Below are 17,036 nucleotides of genomic sequence, written 5' to 3' on the forward strand. Positions count from 1 at the left end.
TCCATCAAACTACAAATGAATTATATATTCATTACAAATGAATATGTCATTCCAGATATATTTCCTGAGAGAGAGCTGATTTTGGATGTGGTGAATTCTCCCTCTTAAATTTCTCAAGGTTACATAATTATCCTTCAGATACCCAGAAAACATTTTAGCGAATGTGAACATTGTGGCAGCAATAGCAAACCTGAACCTGTGTAGAGCTATAATTAAAATAGGGACTGTTCTACAGATATTCCAGTTCTTTTTTCTCCAGTGGTGAAAATTGAGTGAATTTCTGAGGAAAGAAGTCATTCGTGCTAAGTATTCCTTGCTTTTATAATAATCTCTAAATTCCTGAAGGCTGGAGTGTTTTTCCTATGAAAAACGTGCAACTGTTTCCTACCTAATTTTCTTGAAAATGAGCAAATTGATATGTCAGCTAAAATAACATCTACCTCTGCTTAGCATTTGATACCAAAATTTCATTTGTAGATATTATGCCCCAAATATTTTATTTAATTTAAGTGTTTGTCATAAGTTAGATGACAAATTGAGTTAAGAATTTCACCTGGCTGCGCCTTCATGGGGTGTGCGGAAGAGGTCATGATATCTTCCACATATCTCTGACTTTCAGTAATTCTCCAGGAAGCCCAAGGACAAGCAGAGTGACCTCCCTTTTATTTTGAAACTCAATTATAGAAAATAGAAATGTGGGAGTAAAAAAATAAAACTTTTTTTGGAGAGGAAACAACCACTTTGTGGCACTCAGTATTGCTTCTCCATTTCCGGCTCAGCCCCCACTCACGTGCGGGGTCCATATGGATGAGGTTTATGGCTATATATGCTCTTCTAACACATCCAAATATTTACCTAGTGCATTTCAGTACAACATCATTAATTTTACTAACCTCCCATTCTCAGTAAGTGCCAGCTGTCTTTGGGTTTCCAAGGCACTCGGATCTGATAAGTGAGCTCTTGTGTTAGCACTGTGACGGTCAAAGGTCCATGTCAGGTCAGGACCTCTGCTCTGTGGGAGAGATAAACTGATTTAAAACTACCAGAGGAAACAAGTAAAGGGAAAAATGGAATTTATAAAGCTTATGAAATGTCATGAGACATGTTGCAGCCTTTCGGACAAATGCTGAATGCAGTTAACCTGGAGGAAAAAGGGGGAGATCAAAAGATCACCTGCTACTAGAAAAAGACCTGGTACTAAGGATGAGTGGGACATAATGAGATCTTTTTTAGCTGTATCAGCAGTGATGCTTCGATTTCCTTGTGAGAATGGAGAAGTATAATTAGGAACATTTTTTTTCCCTCTACAGATTCAGCTTGTGAGCTTTATGTATTACAATAAAAAATCCAGAGAAATAAAATCATCATATTTAATTTGAGTTCACAGTATAATATTTGTTAATATTTGTCTATTTTTATTTAGAGCGGATAAATCACATATAACTATTAAATATGCAAGATATAAACCACAGTCAATTAAATGATAGCTAAGGTACTGTGGCAGACCTGATTAAATTGGTGCGCTATTAAGATTATATACACAACATCAGCGGAACAACATCTCGGATATGTGCTGTGAAATTGAAAAAGAAGTTTGCTGGAGTCCCAGCCACCCAGACGTGGCTCCCACGTGTTGGATGCAAACCCTGAACCTTCAAACTGTCTGGTCTGAGTAAGTCCTTCAAGTTGTCCCACCTACCTACAAAGGCGATCTGCGTCTTGTATTTATTTGTACCAGCTGTCACGAAGAGAAACAGCAGGAGACCCAGGTGGAAGGTGCTTAGGTGCCCTTATCCCCCTTTCCTCATCAAAAGGTTGTGCCGCTGGGGAGGTTCCCAGTGGAGTCAGGGGAAAAGCAACAGCCTTTGGAATTGGTGGTTGCCGCATTTCAGAGCAGGATTTAGCCCTGGACGTTCAGGTCCACAAGCGCAAGCAACACTTCACCTCTTCTCTATTTTCCCAAGTAGGAAGCGCTCACCACTTAGGTTCAAATGTGACTTTTTGAAATCTTGAATCAAATACTGTACTTAAGATTCAATGGAAAGATTAATGCGGGAAATAGGGGTTGTGTTTTTCCAACTGTCAAATCTGGCACAACATTAAAGGTGTCACAGCAGAATTAGTATCGTCTCTTCTCAAATTCTTTTCTGAAGATTTCTTGATGTGGACAAGTGAAGGTGTAAGGGAAAAGTGAACTAGTTAAGAAAATTTAACTAAATTTGGGATCAATTTAGAACCAAATCAGAAAAAAAAATATTGTATCCATCTTAATAATAAATGTCTACCGCCTTTTTCAGTTTTGCATTTTGAGACATCTGTTAGCATTGGCAGGAAGAGTTATGATGCTGTGTACTAAATCATTCTTGTGGGGTTTCCATCCACCTGAAAAACTGGATCAAAATAACATCATTCCTTTTCCTTGTCTTTTCCTAGTAAAATTTTGCAAATATGGATTAGCAGGAGACTGATTCTGCAAAATCTAAACTAAATAAAATCTAAATAAAATGCCTGTGTTTGAAATTGTAACTGGACTCAGTGAAATATGTAGTTGTTTAATCTTCAAGCATTTTCTGAGATGTTTTAAGATGACATTATGAACTTTGCAAAATTTGGTTTTGAATGAACGCAAAATATTTTGATTTGGTCTTTCGCTCTTCCATAAGATATTTGCACAGGAACAGAATTGCTGGGAAATACAGCCCAAGAATTGCATAACTCACCGTTTCTAAAGCAGATACAAGAGTCTCACGGTTGCGGCATCTCCCCAGGTACACCACGCATGGATGGCTTTTGTTTCTGCTCTGCCAGCCTTTCCAGCACACACAAAGTAAAATTGCATTATCTTGGCACTTCCTATTTTAATTTCTGCATGGCTAGATTGCTTTTCTCCTCCATTTTTGTTAAGAAGGGTGAGAATGGTGCACAGTTTTCCTGAGCTTTGCCAGGAGATGTTTCTTGCCTCTCAAGAAAATTGGGCAAAAGCACGATGAGACAAGCGTGCACATTTGCCATCTTGCTCTGCTCTTGCAGCACTGACTCCTTTGTCAGGGATAATAACATCAGGGAGATGACCTTGCGAGGTAAACCACACATTTATTTAGTCTCTAAGCTCTGCTAGCATGTTGGTTGAAGTATGATCTTTGTCAAGCCCAGAGATGTAATTACCCTGAGAGTTAATGCTAATTGGTTTATTGAGTTTAATTGGATATCATTAAAAATACTGTCGTCTTATGCAGAAACTAAGACAATATTCTTCTAAAGGAAGAATGATGATTCTTACTTTATCATTCATTTATAACCTAACTTTACATCATTTTTTCACAACAAACTTTGGATGAACAAGGTCCACCACTAAGGACATTTTATTTTTAGTTCTGCCTACCACTCTCAACCTTTTCCAAAGTTTTGGATGAAGAACTTGATAAAATATTTGATGATATCACTAAGGTTAATTACAATTTCAGCTATGGCAAGAGACATGCTGTAAAGGATTTAAAGAATAATAAAACTATAGAGGTCAAAAGAGCTGATAAAGGAGGTTTCAGTCGTCATAATGAATGATGAGTTGGAATAATTAGACAGTTTTAGTGATGATTATCAGGAATTAACATGTGATCTCACTAAAGAGTTTCAACTGCTCTTAGATGGGATTACTGATCAGGTTGTAAAGAAAGGGCAGCTTACAATTAATGATTTTTTTTTGTCATTGCTAGGACTGCAACTCTTTATATTATTTCATGAAAGAGAAGTTTAGATGGTCCTAGACGAAGATGGAGGTAGACTTTTGGTTTTGGATGTGGAAAGTAGGAAAATGTCAACATTTGGGCTCATTTATTTGTAATTTAGACGTATTAAAACAGCATAATCCTTTTTGGGTGGTCACATTAAAAAAGAAGTTACTTTCCTAAAAGAACAGGAAAATCTTGGATATATGATCAGTTAAACAGCTACATTGTGGCTGGGGAAATGACATTTTGCAGAAATGTCTGCAAAGTCCAACTCTTTTGTGCCACTTAGACTTCAAAAGTTAACCCATATTTTGTTCTGCTACTCTAATATTAAAAGGGCCAGAGTGATCTGGACTTCCGTCTATTTATTTCATATCAGATGTGATAGGTCTTGACCAGAGTCCCAAACCCCACTGTTTTGCTAATAATTTGCACCTGGTTACTGGGGGGACACCAGTTTCCTCTCTTTGAATGTTGGTGAAATCCCAACACAGGTCATGCTGATATCAAGTCATCTTCAGCACTTCTTAAAGTAAAATTTTACAGAATTGTGTCCGGATACGGTAACATGTAGAAGATGAAGTATATTGAGCTTCCCAGTTATTCATAATATATGATGCCGTAGCATAATAAAGGTAAGGATCACAGAGTGTAAATCCTTTATAAAACTTAATTTAAGCTTTCTACTCAATATTAAAAATGTATTAGTATTTCATTCCACTCTAAGGCCTGTTTAGCTGGTTCCCTTTAGTGTCTCTGACTTGTGGTTACTAAGGCAACTCTGCAATTGGAGGGAGGAATACAATGGAAATACTTATGTTATTTATTTAATGGCATTTGTTATTCAAAGATATTGAAGATACTTATTGCATTTTCATTATAAAACTTATTTTTTAAAACTTTAATTATAAAAAATATGATACATTCTGAATACTTCTTTTTTATTTAATTATTAAACAATTTTTCTCCCAGATACATGGGACAAAGAGAATCCGCGTAAGTATAAGCCAATATTTAATAGAAGAATTTAACATTAATTTTAAAAGCATTTGTGTGGGAATGGCTTTGCTTCTTATCCACTTCAGCAGCCATACATAAACCTCTATCCTAAGACAAACGCTGGTATAACTGCCTTTTATCAGGTCATCGGGATTAGAGACAGACAAAGCCCACGCTACCGAGAGCTGCTCAATCAGATTTTTGCAGGTGGGCCCAACAGAGTTGCTACTGAAGTCAGCTGAGTCTCATTTTGGCTTCAGCTGAGTGTGGCTGATGGGAAGTTATAAAGAGGTTCATTGTAAAGTAGCAGTAAGAATTTCACTGTTAAGCTTGTTTTCCCATTTTCTAGCTGGAAGTTGGATGGATTTGAAACTCATCCAGGGATTTGAAACTTCAGCAGTTTCTCTTCCTCTGATATACTTCAACCAGGCAAAGAAAATTTTCAGGCTGTATTATGACCTTAATACCTCCATATAACCCATTATCAGCTCATTATTGAGCTATAATAAACATGGAGTCCTTCAAGGACTTTTTTTTCTCCCCAAATCACTTTAAGAATGAACGCTAGCAACACTGAATCAAGGGCATTTTGTCAAATGGAATCATTTCAGGGTAAGCAGAGTTTTCTTTGAATTATGGCTGGTATTGTGGATAGATGTGTGTAATTTTTTTTTTAAAAAAAGTAAGGCTGGAGTTTATATCTAAGAGTGAGCTTAAAGGGGGTTCCCATCAGTCATTAACTCTGGTGTTTTTGTATGTATCGTATAGGAAAACTGGCTGTAACAGCATTGTATGGTTTCCTGGATGATATGTAGTATGATAAACTAGATTACACAAGTTAAGTGGCTATGTATGACCAGCAGCAGCAAAGAAGTTACATAAATAAACCAAAGTTAATTAAAATATTAGCAAATATAAATAATCCAAGGTTAGTGAACATTGTTTCATTTTAAATTAATAAATATGCAAAGGTAATGTTTATAATTAAAGCTATAATTTATCTTTATGCTCTGCTTGTTTAATAACAGTAGTAACATAATGTTACATGCAGAAATGTAGTAATAGATTTGTTTAGCACTGACATTATAAACAAATGTCTCAGTCTATTTACCCTAAGTTATGATACAGATTCTTTTCACATGCATCTGATGGCCTTTAAACCATTTAAAATGAACTACATTAATGTAATCTAATCTTGATACTGAACATAACATTTCAGTTTGAATTATCCGGAATCCATGATCCATTTTATTACTCACAAAGCACTTTATACATTTATGATAATGGCAAACCTTGCTCTGTTATTTAAATCTCATTTCAGATGGGATTTTTTTTTATTATTTTATTTTTTAAAACATTTTTGGTAGTAAAATACAAATAAAGAAAAGTCAATGCTCAGTAAGCCCTTTAACAAAGCAAACAATTCAGCTTTTTATGACATTAGCAAATAATAAAGAAAAGATCTGACATTTACACTTGATGAAATTTTATGCTATAACAGAGATGAAGAAAATGGATCGGAAATCGCACATGATAAAACCTGTCCATGAAATTCAGATGGGTCTTAAAAATAACTATTGCTAAATATTTTGGGAGCTCTCTTACTTTATTGAGGTCCGTATTTTACTGGAAAAATCTGTCCTTAAAAGTTCTTCAACACATGCAAATACTCTCTTTAGTCAGAACCATTCTGGTAAAATAATAATGAGGGACTTCAGGGGATTTATTCATGTAAGGAAGAAGGTAATGTAACATGGCATAGAAATATTCAAATAGAGGTTTGTAGGAATTAGAATAGATTTGATATAGTAGTCACAAGAAATGGATTTAGTTTTCCTGAAAACTTCTGGTAAATGTTCTTGGAATTTGCATTTAATCAACTTGATTTTGAATTCAAAGTATCTTACATTTATAGTTGGTCTAGATTTTCTACTCATGTGCCCATGACTGTATTTTCTGGTGTTAGAATATTACATGTGATGCTAGAGCAGTTATGCATATTAACTTATTGCCCTGAAATTTATTTATAGTTAATTCGCTCTTTTCCATAGATGAGGTCACTCACGTGTATAAAAATAGCACACGCAAGACCTAAACCTGAGGTGAGCAGCTACTAGCACTTTCCTTTAAATAATAAAGTAAATTGATTAAACATCAGATTTATTTGACTAGATTTTGAAAGCACAGTTCAGGCTGGCTTTCCTCATCTGCTCTGTTAGCATCATGGTGACACTGAGCTGCAGGATCAGGTACCCAGTTCATACACAAAGCAGTGCCCTGCATATTAAGGGAAGATGACTGCTATAGCCCAATAGTCAGAGCTTATCTGATCTTCTCACTGGTCTGAAATAAATAAAAAAAAAGACAATAAAACAAATTCAGTGTCTGAATACTATAGAATAAATTAAAAGAACATTATGCATTTTATGGACTTGCTTTACTTCTGATATCCACAGTAATCATGTGTGCGTAAGGCCATCATTAATAAATTGCCATTTTAAGCACTTTTAGAATTATGTCATTCACTCCTGTGGGAAAGTTTATCTTTTGAAAACTTCACCTTCAATGTCATACCCAGCAAAACTTAGTCCTTAATAGAAATGATGCATGAATATTTATTTTCTCTTTGTATCTGCGTATTAGCAAGGGATTTCAGTAGGGACATAAAAGACTGAAATACAGCTGATGTTATAGGAGGAAAAAAAAAAAAAAGAAAATCCTCATCACAAAGCTAAATCTACTCTAAAAGTATTTAATTATACTACAAAAGTAACAAATGATCAAGAAATCTAGTGAAACATGGTATGTATAGAATTTCACGAAGCTGCAATATGTAACCAAATAGGTTATAAACAGGTAAATGTGATGGTGTTTAAAAAAAATGATGCACAAGAAAGTAACAGAGGCAGAAGCATCAGGGATTGTGTGATTTACATGGTGGGTCTATGAGATTTTGGTGCCTTGGATGGTGCGTCCCCGTCAGGGTTTTGAGGCATGCACGCAACGCTTGGCCAAGAAGAGCCATTAGATTTAACCACGGAGGGGAATTAGGAGCCAGGAGCTCCTGGCTCTTAATTTTCAGGCCCCAGGCTGTCTCCTTCAACTTATATACTGCTCAGAGGCATTTTCCTTGTTGCAAGTGCGAAGTTGGTAATAGGTTATTCAATTATCTTTAAGGAGCTTGGATGCTATTGTTTAACTGATGACCATTAAACATCTTCAAAGTGAGGCATGCGTTTGGTGTCACTTTTAATTGTCATTATTAGGACAGAGCAAGAGAATGTTTTAGACCATTATTTTTAGAGGTTTCATTATGACAAAAGGAAGGCCTCCTAAAAGGTTTAAATACTGTAATTAAGGGGGGGGGGAGGGAAGAACACTTCTACAAAAAGTTAAACAGCAGATTTCAGCTGTATCATTCTTTTTAAATGATCTTTTATAATAGGAGAAAAAACAAGAAAGGTACCCTCAGCTGCGGTACCGCACTATTTTCATGTTGATTGCAATAAGTGCTGAGACTAGAGTGCATTCTGTAAAATCAGTGTTGGGGGGGAGGGGGGAGGAGGCAAAAAAAAAAAAAAAAAAAAAAGGCAGCACGAAGACTTCAGGATTTATCCTTTAAGTGCCTCTCCTGGAACAAAGCTGTGCCCAGCAAGGGCAGAAGCAGAGGCCAGGAGGAAGGAGGTGGACAATAGAAAGGCTATCGCAGGGTGAAAGGGGTAACACAACAGGAAGAGCATCAGGAGGGAACATCTTCATTAATTTTATCATGTATTTACTTTCCTAAATCTTCTTGTGTGTTCACTCAGCCTTGATCCCGTTCTGTGATATCCTTGCAGATTTATAGTAAACATCTCCCTTCAGGATAGTGAAAAAAAGATAAGCCTGAACTGTAAAAGAAAAATAAAAACCCAACCAAAAAAACCCCCAAAAACAAAGGGAAAAAAGGAAAGCTGGGTACAAAACTATCATCGCTGGTACCCTGTGATAGCACCTGAAACTGATAGTCACAAAACCCAGATACAATATAACCAAATTACTCCACTGCTCTTTCACTAGAGAAATCTTTTTCCCTTTCTTCTTCAGGAAACCCTTTCCTCAGAATAATTATTAAGGCAGGCCTAGGGAGCTGTGTTCATTTCAGAGCTTTCATTTTTAGAAAGACTGTTTAATATTTATATAAAGCTCATGCTAAGTTTATGCACCTGTCAAAATACTAAATTATATGATAGTGATTGCAAAATGAGCTATTTATCAGACAGATGTCTCTACCAAACCTGGCGTACACGGATATGGAGGGGCAGCTCCCCTCCCGCTCCCAGGTAATGGTGCTTTATTCCCAACAACCTGCTGGGGCGGGATGTGTTTAACCCTGCTGCCTCCAGAGCTGCGTGGGGTGAATGAGCTCTGCCCAAGAATGCCCTTTGCACCACAGGAGATGCAGCACTAATCACTTTTTCCTGAATAAAGCCTTGTAAAGAACGATGTATTCTGACATATAGCTTACCTTCACGTTTCCTACAGCGTTCTTCAAAAGTTGCCTTGGTTTGGTGTCGGGTGGCTTCTTTCTCCAGCTGTGGCCTTAGGAGTGAAAAAAATAACGTGGGCATACATTTTAAGCAAAAGACAGATGTTCTCACAAAATAATTCTGAAATCAACGACATTGTAAAGTAATGCTTAGAGGTGCTAAAGTCTGACCTCAACCAGCTGTAAATTGTAACTGCAACGTGTGGCTCGTTACTGCCGGGAATAGGTTAGGGTGTCAGGAGCCTCAGTGAAGGGGCAGAGCTCGAGGGAAAGGTCGAGCATCCCCAAAGGAGGGGATGGAGAGGCAACAAGTCGAGTAACGCAGGGCGTTGGTAATGCCACAACCCATAGGAAACTTAAACAGTTTGCTATAACTTTCTCCAGATGTTTCTGTAGTTATGCCTTGCGTTTGCTGGGTTTACCTGGTTGCCCTGGAGCCACGTAGGCTGCCGGTGCCTCTGAGCTGCGCCACTAAGAGATGCACAATGCCGTGTCTTATTTTCATCTTTACTGAAGAGCTCCTGTGCATCAGAAACACCCGCGTGTACAAAACGGGATATATATTAAAATACAAGTATGCTGGTCCTGGGCCTTGGATCTGGCATCTAGGAAACGTAGCACCTTGCCTCCAGCAGGCTAGGCTTCTTTTACACTATCTCAAAGAAAAAGTCAATGTCTTTATGTCCAAACTAATCTTGTGCTGAATTTTTTTTTTTTTAAATGTATTTATGAAGAATAAGCTGCATGGGCTTCACTCTGCTTTGGAGACAAATTCTTTGTAAATACAACTAAGACTCTCTAATCCCTGTTATAATAAACTCCACTGATCTGAACAGGTGTATATCACAGTTGCTGCTTTTCAGCAGCGCAGTGTTTCCTGCGTGATCCACGGAGAAAAATTTCTCACACTGTGAGGGGGAAAAAAAAAAAGAAAAGGGAGAAGGTAAAATAACTGAATTCCTCCCTCTAATGCAAATCCGTACCAGTTTGCTACTAAGCTCCCTTGAATGTCTATGCGCTCAGAAACCAAGAAGGAAACCAGCAGCCACTATCTGGCTGGCAAATCACCACCCGTGTTATCCAAAAAGCATGTAAAAACCCCAGTAAATGTATGTTTGGAAGCATGCAGGTTTTTTAATAAGTTCTCAAATTCAAAAGCCATTAGGGAATTTTGCACAAATTATTAAAATATATTAGCATAATAGAAAAAATATACTGCATATCACTTGTGTGTACTGTGTATCTGTACTTATTCCAGTTACTTAATGCATATATTAAATACACTGGGGAGAGAAATAGTTTTTTACTCAGTTTGCATTTGTTTTGATTCTGTGATGGATTACGAATTACCATGCTACTGATATACCTATGCAAAAATACAATGCAATAGATGTCTAATTATGACCTGAAGTGAAAATGAATTATGACTCCTCTTGATACTTCTTATGATTTGCTGCGTTATAAATAACACTGATTTATTATTGTTTCACCTACTGCTCTGCTAGTGATGGATCATAATAGTAGATCATCATAATTTTGAAATCAGAACAGAGCTGGTTTTTCTTCCATATAATTCAATTTTAACTCCAGTACTGAGGTTGTTGAGTATCACAATCCATCTACTTTATGTTATGTTTTATTAGAAAGAAGATATGTTAATATATTTGGTAGCTGTTCATTACTAACATCTGTTTATTAGACTTCTCTATTAAACTGTCCAACATACCTTTTGATAGTCTCATTACGTTTTCAACATGACCCACACGGCAACTACCAAGAAAAACAGATGATCAAGGACCAGTATTGAAAAGGAAGACTTCCCCTTCCATATGTGCTGTATATTTAAAGCAAAATTGCTGTACCATTATTGTACATTTTCAGATCAATATGGTCTTAGTGCCATAGTACTCAGCTCTTAAAACAATTGGGCTGTGTCTCATCCCAGCAGTCCTTGAGTGGTGGGGCCTGGACAAGGACCTTCCCTTCTCCTCTGTGTGTGTTCGTATGTTCACCTCTGCAGCGGGAAGCCTCTCAGGAGCAGGAGCATCCCTGCCATAAATCCAGCCTGCGGTAGGTGCATGAAGCCTGAAATAATTCTGACCTAAGGGAGTACATTTACATGCAACAGGTTCACAAACTATTTCCTTCAGAAGACTCTGAGTCTCCTCTCCCTCTTGCTGCCACCAGACTCCCCTCACACAGCTGTCATCATGCTTTGCTTCCTTTTTGATGCTTCGGCAACCTGCGCTCCCCTTCTTGCTAAGGGCCCCAGCGTGTCACCGCGGCAGATGCTACGCAGCTAATGAGTGGCTGGAGCAAGACTCTCACTGGCAGCTAATAAAAACTTAATATTTGAAATGAAGTCCCTTCCCTGGGGAGAAAATAGCCTTCTTCAGCTTCACCGATAGCAAGAGGAGGAGCTGATGGATCTTTCGGTGGAACAGATCAGGCACCACGGGCCATCACTGTGTTTGCTGTGCACAAAGCCCTCATCGCTAACAGTGATAGACTCTTCCTCAACAGCGGTTGCCCCCGTCTATAAATACAAGGCTGTGTCTTTTAAAAATCTGTTTCATTTTAATCATCTTATTCATTTAGTCCGTGGCTGCATCCAAAAACCTCCATCTGCTTCCGCAGACTCCTTTGAAGTGGACTGTGCCAGAGCAACTCTCTAGAAAATAGCTGGCAGATTAACGCAGCCTGGATGCCAGAGATGTGGAGCTGGTCACTTCAGCTCTGTCTGACTCCATGGAGAGCAGAGGAGCTGCTGTGGACGGCCGTACGGTGGCTCTGGCTTCAGAATATGAACCACAGAAGCGGGTGTGACGGTGGCTGCAGGACAACGGGGGCGGTGCTTGCTCATCTTTGCCGAAGTACTGAACCTCAGCTGATATTTGGGGCTCGGGTAAAGGAGAGAGATACAGACAACCCAAAACACGCAGTGGGAATATTATTGAAAACTCTCCTAGGTGGCTTAATCTTTACTTTTAAAGGCTTTGAATGATTAATTGAACCTCAGATAAATTATTTCAGTAGTTAATTATTATCTTAGTTTAAAAAAATTTTTTTTAGGCTGTCTCTGGCTTAACAATTAAGATTTTGATAGTTACCTTCTTTCTCTATCCTGTGTTTGCCCATAAGCAGACAAGGTGGTTTTGTTTGAGATCATTTCTGTCAGCGTGATGCAGTCCATAAAATATTTTCAAATTATTTTCTCTCTGTTTGCATTTTGAAACTGGAGGTGTTCTTCCTGGACATGACGCCACCTACAATTTCCCTGACACCCTGTGTGGAGTAGTTACTTCTTAAATTTGGGCGAATGAATATTTATGATGCGAAGTGCATTTTCTTTCAACATTCTGCACTATCAGTTCAAAGTATTTTTTATGATTGTGTCTATCATTAACTTGTAAATGTATGGAAAACAGGCACAAATGGAGTAATTGTGTGGCAGCATTCACTCAGCTGCCTTTGTAACAGCTACTGGGAGACTATCTCTGAAAAGAGATAGATGGTGTCAGACCCGCTTCTTGGGAACAAGTTGCCGAGGTCCACTGCAAACCTGCGGCGAGAACTGACACTAAATTGCAGCTTTTTGAGAACCTGACCAAAGGAGGTGAGAATGGAGTGGGACAGGGTGTCCTGTCTTTGTCACAAGGTGACTCCTAATTGCACCTGGATAAAATAGTAGGGCAAAAAAAAGTAGCTCTCATTGTGGTTGTCTGCTTTATGTGCTCTGTAGATGATGAGACGTCAGTCTCTGGAGCTATCATCTTCAGTGTTTTCCAAAACTGCTAATTTCATTAAATGGCCATGAGAAGGGAGTTCATTAACCAGCCAATATAGTTTCACATTTTCTTTCACATTATTATTTTTCTTAGGCTTCTTATCCTTTGTACAGGAAAGGAAATGCATATGAAATTGCATATCCAGTTCTTGTTTACTGGAGAACAAATAAATATGAGCATCTGAAAACTTTCACAAAAGCCGAACTTTAATGGACCTCAGAAACCTGGGAAGAACTGAATAAGTAAAAAGAAAAGGAAAAAACAGAGCAAGCTAGAAGCACGACTGAAATGTGTATATATACAGTTTTAAAGCTCCTGCTTTACAACTGAATAAATAACTCCTTGAGCAATAATTTATTTGCATGCTGTTAATTAGAAGCATAATTAATTTTCGTAGATTATAAATAATGGCGCGCAAAATTTCATTCCCAGCAGATCAAATGGAAATAATATAAACATTCTTAAAAAAACAAGAATAGCTTGCAAGTAAACTGATTTAAATTAGTTATGATTTTTTGTGATGTCTTGTAATAACAAAAACTATAAATTTGTGTCTGAAGTTAGTAATTTATTGGTAAAATGCAAGAGTTCATTAATCATTCTGCTTTCTCTTATACTTGGCACATATGGAAGGAAAATCTCTATGTTTATCACTGCTTCAAATAAACAGTAGCATAAGTAGATTATTCCCAACAGAAAGATTTTTCCCACACCCTAATCTCAGAGCAATCATTCACTGATCTAAATGAGCAGTTACTTAAACCGCTAAGAAGGGATGCTAATTAGCTAAGGAAAACTAGGCAAGAGTGTTTAATTTAAAGAAAAAAAAAATCAAAACCAAACCAAACCCGAACCCACCTTTTTTTTCCTGCTACCTTATTTCTAATGTATTATTTACTTTCGGTTTGTTTGGATGCTGTCTCTGTGACAATATCATACTTATGTGTTTCTTCTCAGGAGGATGAGTTCTTACAAACTTCTCTACTCGGAAGCTTTGGTTTTGTAGCCTCCACTCAGCTGTAGTTACACCTCTTGCTTCCCAGTTAATTTAGGTATGTATTGTACTGGGGTAAAAATGTGAATGAGTGTGAGCCCACTTTGCTCCCTGCAAGCAGGGAGGGTGGATCTGGGTCTGCTTGGACTCTGAACACTTTAAACTATGTGAATGTTCTAGTTTTTCTACAGGTATCTCATCCCTCCTGGTCAAAATAGCACCTAACAAGGTATGTGCATTAGAAAGAAGTATCCTTTAGCTTTTGATGCAAAACAGTATCTGCAGCACGTGGTGCACAAATGACATCTGAGCTCTGCCAGGCTTGTAGATAACATTGTGTCTCTGGCTAAAGAAAACAAAAGCTGCCATGAAGTCAGATTGTTCAGATTTATTAGATCTTCTCTGATGGGGTCTCTCAGCATCCTGAGCAATGTCTTGCAGGCTTGCCCAGCAAAGATGCTCGAATTGTTCACTGTCAGATCCTGGCAGCCTGCTCTGATGATCTGCTCAGCAGTGGGGATAATTAGGTGGCACGCAGGAGACATAAGGAAGGAGGTGTTTGTCCCCCAGCCATGGGAGTCCCTGTTCCTATGGTCTGTCCTGGTCAAAGACCCATCCCTATTCCACACCCCTGAAGCTGAAGAGAGAAGAGCTGGGATTACGGTCACCGCTGGCACGGGCTTAGTGTTTCTGTGTTAATCCCGGGTCAAGCACATGTCGATGTAAGTAAAACAGCTGTAGAAGTGCTTCTGCCATGAGATTTCTGGCATTTCTGGTCAGCCATAAGGGTAGGTTTTTCTGCTTGAAGCATCACTCAGTCACAAACGCTTTGCAATGCTAACTGTTCTGCTGCTGCCACCGAGTCATGCTGGTGTAAAACTTGTGCTGCCTCCTGGAGACACAGGTAGTCTTATTTTTTGCTGCTTATCTTCAGGACTGTGAAGTTCTGATAGTAGACATCATGCAAAAAGGGACACTAATCAACACAAAATAAGGGTAATCCAGCATTTTCATGGATTAGAAATTTGGTTTTCAATTTGTGTTTCCATTTTTCTTGGTTTATTTTGCCCTCCGACTTGCCAGGGATGCAAGGAAGACCTTTCATGGAAAATATATCGACTTTGTCAATAGTCAGCTAATGGCTGCAGGCAAGCGTTCAGATTTTAAATTTATGTATTTATTCCATTAAAAATGAAATGATTCTACAGAGGGGAGAGGCACTGTGCAACAACAGCACTATTACTGAATGGATGGAACATACTGGATATGGATGAAATTCTTGAACTGTTTTACAAGCAATCTTATTCTTTCATCCCTGCCTCTAATTCCAGACAAACAATGCTTTATAGAGCTGACCTCATCTAAATTATAGCTTATTTCCTCTTGATAAATTGTATTCCCTTTGCATGCTCTTATGCAAGAACAAGAATCTAAATCTCTCATACAGTGTTCTGCAAAAATCCTTCCACCTCATTTTTTGCTTCAATCCTTCAACTAGAATTTTAATATGTTGTTTAAAGACATTTTCAGGAGGATTGGCAAAGACAAGGTTCTAACAGATCTAGGTGTTAGAGATTTTGCTGATATTTCCAGAAGGCTGCAAAAACTGTGTGAATGGTAGAGGCAGAGCTGAATGTTGTTGAGCCCAGGAAAATACACTGAGCATATTCCTGCGTACAGAGATTAAAAATTGAGCACATGTAAAGTGTTTAGATTGGTCTTTGTTTTGTCTGCGAGCTGTTATTCACCAGTTTGGCATTCTGTTGAGTAGCCAGGCACCATTGTGGACCTTTGATGTATTCTCCATTAAAATGCATGTGCTGTACTTCTGGAGGATTGATGAGAGGTGGAAAAATTGAAGACGTAGTAGAAAGAAAACAGAATAAGAAAGAATTCTCATAGGCTACATAGACACAATTCATGTCAACATGTGAATAAATACTTCATGTACCTGTGGCCAGACAAAAAACACTAAGAGGCTTCAGTGCTCTGCTGCATTTTGTCTACGAAATCACTACCATAGAAAATTGTTCTAAACAAGACACATTCTGAAATAATGCTTTTGTGTTCAAAGCACAGTATTTGGACATCTGCGATTATGGGTTCTGTTCTTAACTCTGCCACAGGCTTATTTTAAGATTTCAAAAGTCTTGCAAAAAACTGCCCATGTTTGTCATTCTCTATTGGTGAGATGAGTAAAAATATGAGTTTGATTAGGATGTTGTTAATTGTAATTTGTGAAATGCTTTGAGGTCCTCCCAGAAAAGCACTAAAGACATGAAAAGAAGTGTTATTTAATAAAGTTTTAATGAATAAATAGCCATGGGGCCTAAATACGCTACCACTAAGGATAAATTGTTTTATGACAGATACCTGCACCTATTTAGTTTAAATTCTATGAAAACTATAAAAAAAGGGCTTGAAGTTGAGAAAGCATCCAAATAATTGTGGTTTAGGGTGAGTAATATTTTAAATCCTGACCTCCAGATAAGCTGCTACTGGATAGATGCATAGTTTTATATAGTAATATACAGAAATAATTGAGGATGGGAGGATTCAGAGCTATGTGATTGAAAGCATGAAAGGCCCCCAAAGCCTTTCATGTTATCATCTTTGAATAGTGCTTTGGTCTTTTGTTCCCCTTATGATAGATGATGCTTTAGTGTTTCAGTGACAGTGGAGCTCCTACTCTAAATTGTGGGGAAAAAAAGTTAACAGAGATTAAATATATGTTCACTTACCTACAAAATCTTTTTATAAAGCTAGTTACCACCAATAGTCTTTTGGTCTGTTATTGATGATGTATTACTCATGTATGACTGCTTTCCCTCACATCACAGTTAAATATAATGAGTTGTATACTATTGCAAAAAATGTTAAATTTCTTCTTTGAGAAAAAGAATTAGATTTTGAAAACATCACAAAATAGCACCATGATGAACTTTTGTATTAAAATGCCAGACAGTGGCTTCTTAGAGAGATATATATATCATGTCTGA

This window comes from Chroicocephalus ridibundus, chromosome 4 (assembly GCF_963924245.1).
Source record: "Chroicocephalus ridibundus chromosome 4, bChrRid1.1, whole genome shotgun sequence".
In the NCBI taxonomy this organism is placed as follows: domain Eukaryota; kingdom Metazoa; phylum Chordata; class Aves; order Charadriiformes; family Laridae; genus Chroicocephalus; species Chroicocephalus ridibundus.